The following is a 10,128-nucleotide window of genomic DNA, read 5'->3' on the forward strand; positions in this document are numbered from 1 at the left end:
TGGATTTCAAGCAGGACAAGCACGACAAAGGCAATGGCAAGGAGTCAAAGGTTAATAATGTCAAAGGTGGGGGAGACCGTGGCAAAGTCAAGGAGATACAACAACAATACTCCAAGACTCAAGACTTCAAAAGGTCGAGTGGTCGTTAGGGCTACGCCGAGAAGAAGGCGCAGGTCGAGAAGATGAGATGCTATATATGTGGAGGGCCACATGGCTTCAGGAATTGTCCTGACCTCAAGAGCCTCAGTGCTATAGTACGTGAGCGGAAGGAGCAGCCACAAGGAGAGAGTCCGGGAACCACACAGTTGGGTATGATCGGATTATGTGGTGCTGTCACAAAGCAAGCTATCCAACCTACCGAGAATGGCAATCAGTACGTAGATCTCACCATCAACAACAAGCCCGCTCGTGCAATGGTGGATGCTGGAGCAACTCATAATTTCGTGACTGAGGCTGCCACAAAGAGACTGGAATTGAAGCTTGCTCCAACCAACTCTCGCGTCAAGACCGTGAATGCCAAGATACAGAATGCTCGTGGGGTAGCTAATGGAGTTGGTGTCAAATTGGGAACTTGGAAAGGTATGAAAAACTTTACCGTAACCGTTATGGATATATGTGACATCATACTGGGGCAAGAGTTCTTTAGACATTGTCATACTTTAATCGACCCCTACCTCCAACGTCTCTTGGTTATGGAGCGAGAAGGAGCTTGCATGGTACCTACAATGACTATGCCACACGGACAGAGCCAAGCACAACTCTCAGCTATGCAGGTTGTCAAGGGGATCAAGAAGGGGGAGCCGACGTTCGTGGCAACCATCACAAGTCTGGAGGAAAACAAAAGTTTTCAAGAGACACTGCCGCCTTGCATAGAGAAGTTGCTTGAGGAAAACAAAGATGTCATGCCCGAGGAGTTGCCTAAGCACCTGCCACCTAGGCGAGAGGTGGATCACAAGATTGACTTGGAGCCAGGGGCTAAGCCACCCACATTTTCCCCATATCGTATGGCACCTCCCGAGCTAGATGAGCTCAGGAAACACTTGAAGGAGTTGCTAGATGCTGGTCACATTCGCCCATCAAAGGCACCTTTTGGCGCACCAGTATTGTTCCAAAAGAAGAAGGATGGATCATTGCATTTGTGCATAGACTATCGAGCGCTTAATAAGGTCACCGTGAAGAATAAGTACCCGATCCCGCCCATTGCTGACTTGTTTGATAGATTTGGGCAAGCCAAGTACTTTACCAAGGTGGATCTTCGAAAGGGCTACTACCAGGTTTGCATTGCGTAAGGGGATGAGCCAAAGACAACATGTGTGACGAGATATGGAGCCTTTGAGTGGTTGGTGATGCCCTTCGGCTTAACCAATGCACCGACCACATTTTGCACCCTTATGAACAAGATCTTCCATCCCTACCTTGATCAGTTTGTGGTAGTCTACCTAGACGACATTGTCATCTACAACAACACTTTGGAGGAGCACATGGAGCACTTAAGGAAGGTTTTCCAAGTCTTGAGAGAGAATGAGCTATACATCAAGAGGGAGAATGTGAGTTCACACAATCAAAGGTGCACTTCTTGGGCCATGTCATTAGCAATGGAGAGCTACGCATGGATGAGACTAAGGTACGTACTATCCAGAAGTGGGAGGCACATATAAAGGTAACTGAGTTGAGATCCTTCCTTGGACTTGTTAAATAATATCGTCGGTTCATCAGTGGATACTCAGCAAAGGCCGCACCATTGATTGAGTTGTTAAAGAAGAACAAGTCATGGGTTTGGACGGAGCATTGTCAAAAGGCATTTGAATGCCTTAAGACAGCTGTAACAGAGGACCCAGTCTTGGAATTACCTAACTTTGCCAAGACATTTGAGGTGCACACAGATGCCTCAGACTTCGCCATTGGGGGTGTACTGATGCAGGATAAGCATCCCATAGCATTTGAGAGCCGTAAGTTAAATGAGACGGAGCGACATTACACGGTACAAGAGAAGAAAAGGACTGCCATTGTGCATTGCCTTCATACATGGAGACATTATCTGCTCGGGTCGAGGTTCGTGGTCAATACTGATAATGTGGCTACTAGCTACTTTCAGACACAGAAGAAGCTCACACCAAAGCATGCTAGGTGGCAGGATTTCTTGGCCGAGTTTGATTATGCACTGGAGTATAAGCCGGGAAAAGGTAATGTTGTAGCTGATGCCTTGAGTTGGAAAGCCGAGCTTGATGCAATTACTTCAGCGAGATGGGACATTAGGGAGGCTATAAAAGAAGGCATGCAACATGATCTAGCAGCCAAACAACTTATCGAGTTAGCCAACAAAGGCAAGACGAGACGGTTTTGGATAGAAGACGGCCTACTTCTTACCACAGGCCGGCAGGTCTACGTGCCTAAATTTGGAGACATTAGACGACGGATCATAAGGGAGAGTCATGACACAATATGGGCTGGTCATCCAGGTCAACGTCGTACTAGGGCCCTGGTTGAGTCAGTCTACTATCGGTCACGCATGCGTGATGGCATAGAGTGTTATGTGTAGACTTGTCTTGTCTGTCAACATGACAAGGTTGAACAACAACAACCCGGAGGACTTTTGGAGCCAGTACCAGTTGCATAGCGTCCATGGGAGAGCGTAAGTATGGACTTTATTACTTGCCTAACGAAGTCCGACGGTTATGGTACTATTATGATGGTCATGGATAGATTTTCCAAATATGCCACCTTCATGCCCGCCTCACCAGGTTGTGTAAGCACGTGATTTTTGCCCTATATGAGAATTACTCCAAAAAAATTCAAAAAAATAAAATAATTTTTCTTGGTGTGCAATTTTTGTGATATTTTGTGTAACTATTTGTATGTTTGTCTATGCATGTTTATTTGTTAAATTAATAAAAAAATACAAAAATAGGCATCTTTTGCATTTTTAGCATTTAATGTCCAAATGAATAATTTTATGCTTAATTATTACTTAATTGTGCGTTAATTGTTATTGGAAGTTAATTTGCGCTTTTATAACTTAATTTAGTTCTTAATAATAATTTAAGTACTTTTATAATTTAGTTTTAGAAAAATAAAAGAAGAAAAGAGAACAAAAATACAAAGAAAAATCGGATTGGGCCACTTCTTCAATTTCAAACCACAGGCCCAAATAATTGCCCAACTTTCCCCATGACCCGGTCCGTTTCAAACCGGGTCGAACCGGTCCGCTCCATTAACCCAACACCCCTTCTTCATTTTTGTCCAACACAAAACAAAACCAAAAAAATAAAAAATAAAAGGTGAATTATCACTATTAATAGTTTTATTTTTTGTTTTTTTATATATAAAAAAAAATCCGAAAATATTTTATTTTATTTTTTATTTTTATTTTTTAAAAAAATATATATAATAATTTCGGGAATGATTTAAAAAAAAAAAGTAAAAGAATGTAGAAAATTTTTAAAAAAATAAAAAGTTTTAAAAAATTTAAAAGTAAAAGAAGGTTGGAATTAAAAAATAAATATAAAGGTATCTGAAAATTTAAAAAATTTAAAGTAATTGAAAGTAGCATTTTTAAAAGAAAAAGAAAAGATAGTGGTTTATTTTTTAAAGAAAAGTTAAATAAAGTGAGATTCTCTTTTAAAAAAATAAAAAGTGGGATTTTAAATAAGATAAAATAATTAAAGTTGGAATTTTAAAAATAAAAGTAAATAAAGGTGGGATTTCTTTTTCTAAAAAAATAAAATCAATTTGTAAGTGAGATTTCTTTTAATTAAAAAAATAATAAAATAATAAAAAAACAAATCTGAAAATTCGAAAATTTTGCTATAAATAGAAGAGAAAATTTAGGAAGAAGGGGGTGGAAAAAAAAGAGGAAACACTAGATAGAGAGAAGAAAAAAAGAGGGGGCAGAGTGAGAAGTATACACCCGATATACATTCTGGATACACTGAATATACAGGGGGCAGAATTCATTTTGGAGAGTTTTTTTTAGGGGGAACATTATTGAAAGACTTAGAGATTATTATTGAGAGATTTTTACACTTGAGAGAGGATAGACTTGAAACATTTTGAGAGTAAAAGAGAAATGCAATTTGAACTTTCACTCGAATAATTTTCGTTTGCTTTTCTTCGAGTGTTATTCAAAAATCCGAAACTACTGCATCTTGTATCTTTTCTCTCTTCTGCTTTGACTGCGATTGCACTTTTGCATTGCTGATTTATCAATCCGTTGCTGGGTTATTCTACTGGTTGTTACTGATTTTGCGGTGTTGCTGAATCTGCTGTTTGCTGTGGTATTATTGCTGCTGACTCCTACTTCGTTTGTTCTTGTACTGCTGTTTCCAGGTACATATTTGTACAATCTCGGCTTGAAGCAAAAATGAAATATTAATCAGGCTTTGTTCCTGTTGAATTCTTCCTGTTTAGATTTGTGGTTGAATATAATTTTTCTTTCTTCGTATAAAGATGTAGTTGAATGATTAATGAATAATGAGGTTGCATATGTATACTTTCTTCATCTAATAATGTTAGTTTAAATTAATCGGAGAATAATTAATCTGTTTTGATATTATGGTCAATCTCATGTTCTAGTATTATTGAATAACAGAATATAAAATGAAAGCAGTTTTTCTTTGTACAAATTCGATCGCAATTTTTTCCATTCGCATTAGCCGTAAACTAATAACTAATAAGTTACGTTTTTTTAGCATGTAAATAATTAAGAGATTTTTTTTTATTTTATAGACAAACTTAATAGAAAATATAGTCATTGTAGGTTTATCATTTAAAATAAAAATGAGATGAGCCTCGCCAAATAAAACGTATAGATTGCGGGGCCCTCACAAAATGTATGGTTTAATTAGAATTCGGAAGGACCGTTTAGCGAATTTCACGGTCTTCCCAAAATAATAACGCGATAGTCTCTTTAGGCGCGTGTTTAATGTTTTACTTTCTTAAGCCTGGGTGTGCATTTCATGCGACCCGTATCCAAATCCCAAAACATCAAATAAAACGTGTTCCGGATTGTGGGTGCATTTCATATGACGCAGTCCAAAGACGTGTTTTAAGCGATGTTCATATTTCTTTTAAAAACAATAATAATAAAGCGGCTAAAAGTTAAATTTTGCACATAGGTTCAATATGTATAAAATCAGATAATCAAGCCAAATATAACAGTTGAGCGACCGTGCTAGAACCACGGAACTCGGGAATGCCTAACACCTTCTCCCGGGTTAACAGAATTCCGTATCCGGATTTCTGGTACGCAGACTGTAGTATGGAGTCATTCTTTTCCTCGATTCGGGATTAAAATTGGTGACTTTGGACACCCTAAATCTCCCAAGTGGCGACTCTGAAATAAATAAATAAATCCCGTTTCGATTGTCCTTTAATTGGAAAAAACTCCCTTGCACCCTCGCGGGTGCGTAAAAAGGAGGTGTGACACTCTTGCACAGCCAAGGAAGCCGCCAAGCTGTTCTTTAAGAACGTGGTGAAGTATTGGGGCTTACCAAGGCATATAATCAGTGATCGAGACCCCCGCTTTACTGGAAACTTTTGGAGAGAGTTGTTTGACATACTTGGTACGGAGCTGCACTTTTCTACTAGTTTCCACCCACAGACAGATGGATAAACGGAACGAGTCAATGCCTTACTAGAATGCTACTTGAGGCATTATGTAAGCGCGCATCAGAAAGATTGGGGACAGCTCATAGACATCGCCCAATTCTCTTATAACTTGCAGCGGAGTGAGTCCACTGGGCGGACACCATTTGAGCTAGCCACAGGCCAACAACCACAAACTCCACATTCATTACCAGCCGCGTTCGAGGGAAAGAGTTTGAGGGCTTATCATATGTCCAAAGGATGGGAGGAGCAGCTCGACACTGCTAAATCCTACTTAGATAAGGCAGCTAAGAAGATGAAGAAGTTTGCGGACCGTAAGCGGCGTACCACATACTATAGAGTTGGGGACATGGTCATGGTGAAGTTTAACCCAAGACAGTTCAAGGCACTACGGGGCATGCATCAGAATCTGATTCGCAAGTATGAGGGGCCATTTAAGATCGTCGCCAAGGTAGGCAAGATCTCATACAAGCTTGACATGCCATCGTATCTCAAGATCTACCCTGTCTTCCATGCTAGAATGCTTAAGCCATATCATGAAGATAAGGATGATCCGGGTAGGGGCCAATCAAGTTGGGCGCCAATGACTATCACCACCTTGCATGATCGGGAGATTGAGGCTATCATAGATTATCAGGCCAGGCGAAAACAAGGGAAAAAAGCCACCACTATGTTCCTCGTCCATTGGAAAGGGCAATCACTGGAGGAGGCCATGTGGGAACGATATGAAGACTTGTGGCAATTCAAAGATAAGATCCAAGAGTTTATGCAACAGCATTGCGCCGCGGTCGTCGCAATATTAGATGGGGGAGAGTGTGATGACCCGCCATGTCATCATGCCACATAGGCGCCATTTGGCATATATTAATGCCATGTGGAAGCTTACATAAGAAGAAGACTAGCATTTGTGAGAAGATTCTAGAGAGGTATGGACATTTCCTTAGGAAGAACCTAGATCCTTATGGATTTGCTAGGAAAGTCCTTGGAATCTTCTAGGCTTGTAGAGAATTCTAGAAAAATCCCTTATCTTGTAAATATCAAGGACTTGTGTAATAATTAATATTTACACACTAGCCCCTAGGAGACTAGTATATAAAGGGGGTCATTGATTTGTAATTCATCAAGCAAACAATTCAAGTTCTCTCTAATACAAAGCTTCCTTTAACAATTCTCTTGTGTTCTTTCTTCCATTCTCTTAGCGATCTTGAGTGTAGTAAGGCTGACTTGACATAGCAAGAACATGAGCAAGTTGTGCAAGATCGTGAGCGAGTTGTCAAGTGTCGCACGTGTACTTAGTTAACAACTAAGGACGTGACAAAAGAGACCAAAAGTTATAACAAGAAGCAAGAGAGAGCTCGTGGATCAAATGCCGCAAATTTCTCTACAAGTTTCAAGCTTCAAGCAATCAAATTCAAGCTCAAGAACGAAGAACAAATCAAGTTCAAGCTCAAGAACAAAGAAAGAATCAAGGTCAAGTTCAAGCAATCAAGCTCAAGCTCAAGAACACAATCATCGTTTGTGGCAACAAATATAGATTCAAGATCAAGCTCAAAGGCCCTTGATTTATTTACTATTGAAAAGAAGAATCAGAGGATTCATAGAGATTGTACACTTAAATATTCGAAATGAAATACTACAATTGTTGTGATATTTTTCGGTCTTGATTTTATTTTCTTAACGCAATTTATTGTCTACAAATTCTGGCATGCCCAGTGGGACAATCTCTACCTCTCATCCCAACTTTTCAATCACCAAAGTCCGAGAACATTGAAATGGCTTCAAAGAAAAGCAACTCCGGTTCAACTTCCACCAAGGCTGCTAACTCCAGGTTCTATGCTAATGTGGAAAGCATCCTCAATGTTACCTTTGGAAGCTTCAGACCAGTTACGAGGAGCAAAGCAAGCTCTTTAGGACAACAAGCACCCCAAGTGCCGTCCGCATTAACCCTTATTTTCGGATCTTCATACTCAAAAGGAGCAAGATCTTCCACAAACGCATCTGAAGGAGGAAGCGATGTTGATGAAAAGATCAAGAAAACTCTTGCTCTCCTTGACCTCTCCAGATCCAAGCACTCTGATGTGAAGGAAGATGATGATATTTCAAGTGATGGATCCTCCCCACTTACACCACATAGTGTGAACTAATCAAGGATCAATCTGTGTGAAAATCCATGCTACTCTCCATCGTCTACGACAATCATGCAAGCCATGGTGACAAATACTTCATCTATGGAGGAACAATTGGCAAACTTGACGGAAGCAATCGCTAGCTTGACCAAATGCATGCAAAATCAAGAGGCTAGAATTGACAATCTAACGGACAGGGTGAGAATCTTGATGGAAGAAGAATCTACTCATGCATCCGGCAAACTCCCAAAAGTCCAAGAGATTGATCCTTCCCCACAACAAGTTGCATCCACTAAGGGAATTCCAGTCTCTTCAGAAGGGATGATTCCAATCAATCAACTAAAGGAGTTCATTGAAGGGACTATAAAAAACAAATATGAAGTCGCTTCCAGTCCTCCTTCACCTACGCAAAGCCATACACTTCAAGGATCGATATGTTGAAGATGTTTGCTGGCTATCAACCTCCAAAATTCCAATAGTTTGATGGCAAAGGCAATCCAAAGCAACATGTGGCATACTTCGTTGAGACATGCAACAATGCTGGGACTTATGGAGATTACCTCGTCAAGTAGTTTGTCCGCTCATTAAAAGGAAATGCTTTTGATTGGTACACGGACCTCGAGGCTGGATCTGTTGATAGCTGGGATCAACTAGAGCAAGAATTCCTCAATCACTTTTATAGCATGAGATGCACTGTGAGTATGATAGAACTTACAAATACTCGTCAACGAAAGGAGGGAACCAGTTATCGAATTTATCAATCGTTGGAGGAATGCAAGCCTCAACTGCAAAGACAGGCTTAGTGAAGCTTCAAGCATAGAGATGTGCATCCAAGGCATGCATTGGGAATTGCGCTACATCTTGAAAGGTATCAAGCCTAGCACATTTGAAGAATTTGCAACTCGTGCCCACGACATGGAATTGAGCATGGCCTCCACTAGAAATGAAAGGCTGCCCATCTATGAACCTCGCAAAGGGGATGACAAGCAAGAAGTCAGAAAGTGGGCAAGTTCGTACCCAAGTCTGAAAGCAAAGAAGCTATGAATGTCAACACGTCACCTAAAAAGTTCACGACGAAGGTGAGCAAGAAGCATAATATGAAATCCACTTCTTTTCAAGATAAGCCAAGTGGAAAATTGACTCTAAAAGAAATGCAGGATAAAGAGTACCTATTCTTGGATTTTGATGTGCCAGCCATTTTCGAAGAACTCCTCGAGTTAAATCTCATTGAGCTTCCGAAGATGAAGTGACCAAATGAAGTTGGGAAAACAAATGACCCAAATTACTGCAAATATCACCGACTTGCAAGCCACCCTCTGGAGAAGTGCTTTGTCTTCGAGGACAAAGTCATGGACTTGGCTCGCGAAAAGAAGATCGTGTTTGAATATGAGAAAACAAGCACAAACCAAGTCTCTATCACCTTTGGCTCATTTAGTCCGGATGAATTATACGGCATTAAAAAAAGTAAAGATGAAGAATTACCGGAGAATGACAAAGCTAAAGTCAATCAACCTGAGGATGATGAAGGTTGGACATTGGTGACTCGTCATAGGCGCCACAAAAAGAGCCCACGAAAAGAATCAATAGAACAACCAACAAGGAAAATAATGGTGAAAAGACCAAGGAGATGGAATCTAGTTAAACACGTAAAGAAAGCAAAAGTGGAGGTGCACCACCCTCAAAAGCCACGATATCCAGTGACCTTGGAGGATTTCTTGCCATGTTGGTTCCGCATGAAGATTTCCCGTGATGGTATTGAAGCCTCCTATTGCAATGCTAATAAAGGGGAAGAAAAGAGTGATGACCAACCGTTGGCACTGATCGCTACCAACTCGACGCTACACTAAGATAGGAAGAGCGGGTCACAATAGCTTTTACCCGATATGAGGGTCGGGATCGATTTCCTCAAGTAGCTAGTAGTGGAGTTGGATTGTCTGTCTATCCTAGAGATGTGTTTGTACTCCTAATGTCACTTCAAACATTTTTGGTTTTCAAATTATAACTATTTTTGTAAAACTATTGATTAACACTAAATTATGCTACGAGAATATTGCTAAGTTGTATCTAATGGGAAGATGGACACTAGGGTCGTGACACTACCTAGGTGGCTAATTGACGGGTAGATGTTACTAAGGTTCGATTGACATAATTGGGGCTTATGCTATAACCGTTACAATTTTACCCACTCTCACACCTCTCAGTAGAGAGAGTGATTTTGCCCAATTGACTCTCTCGAGACTAAATGGGTAGGCAAATTAGATCAAACAACTAGGGTTCAAGTAGGGTTATTACTCTCTCGAGGTTTAACCCGTTAATTGGGACTATCATTTCTCATGAGTCCATCCCAATTCCTTGTTGGGTCAATTTTTGGGGTCATAGGCTCTCTTTCTCAAGAAGA

Source organism: Nicotiana tabacum, chromosome 16, assembly GCF_000715075.1.
Source record: "Nicotiana tabacum cultivar K326 chromosome 16, ASM71507v2, whole genome shotgun sequence".
NCBI classification, from domain to species: domain Eukaryota; kingdom Viridiplantae; phylum Streptophyta; class Magnoliopsida; order Solanales; family Solanaceae; genus Nicotiana; species Nicotiana tabacum.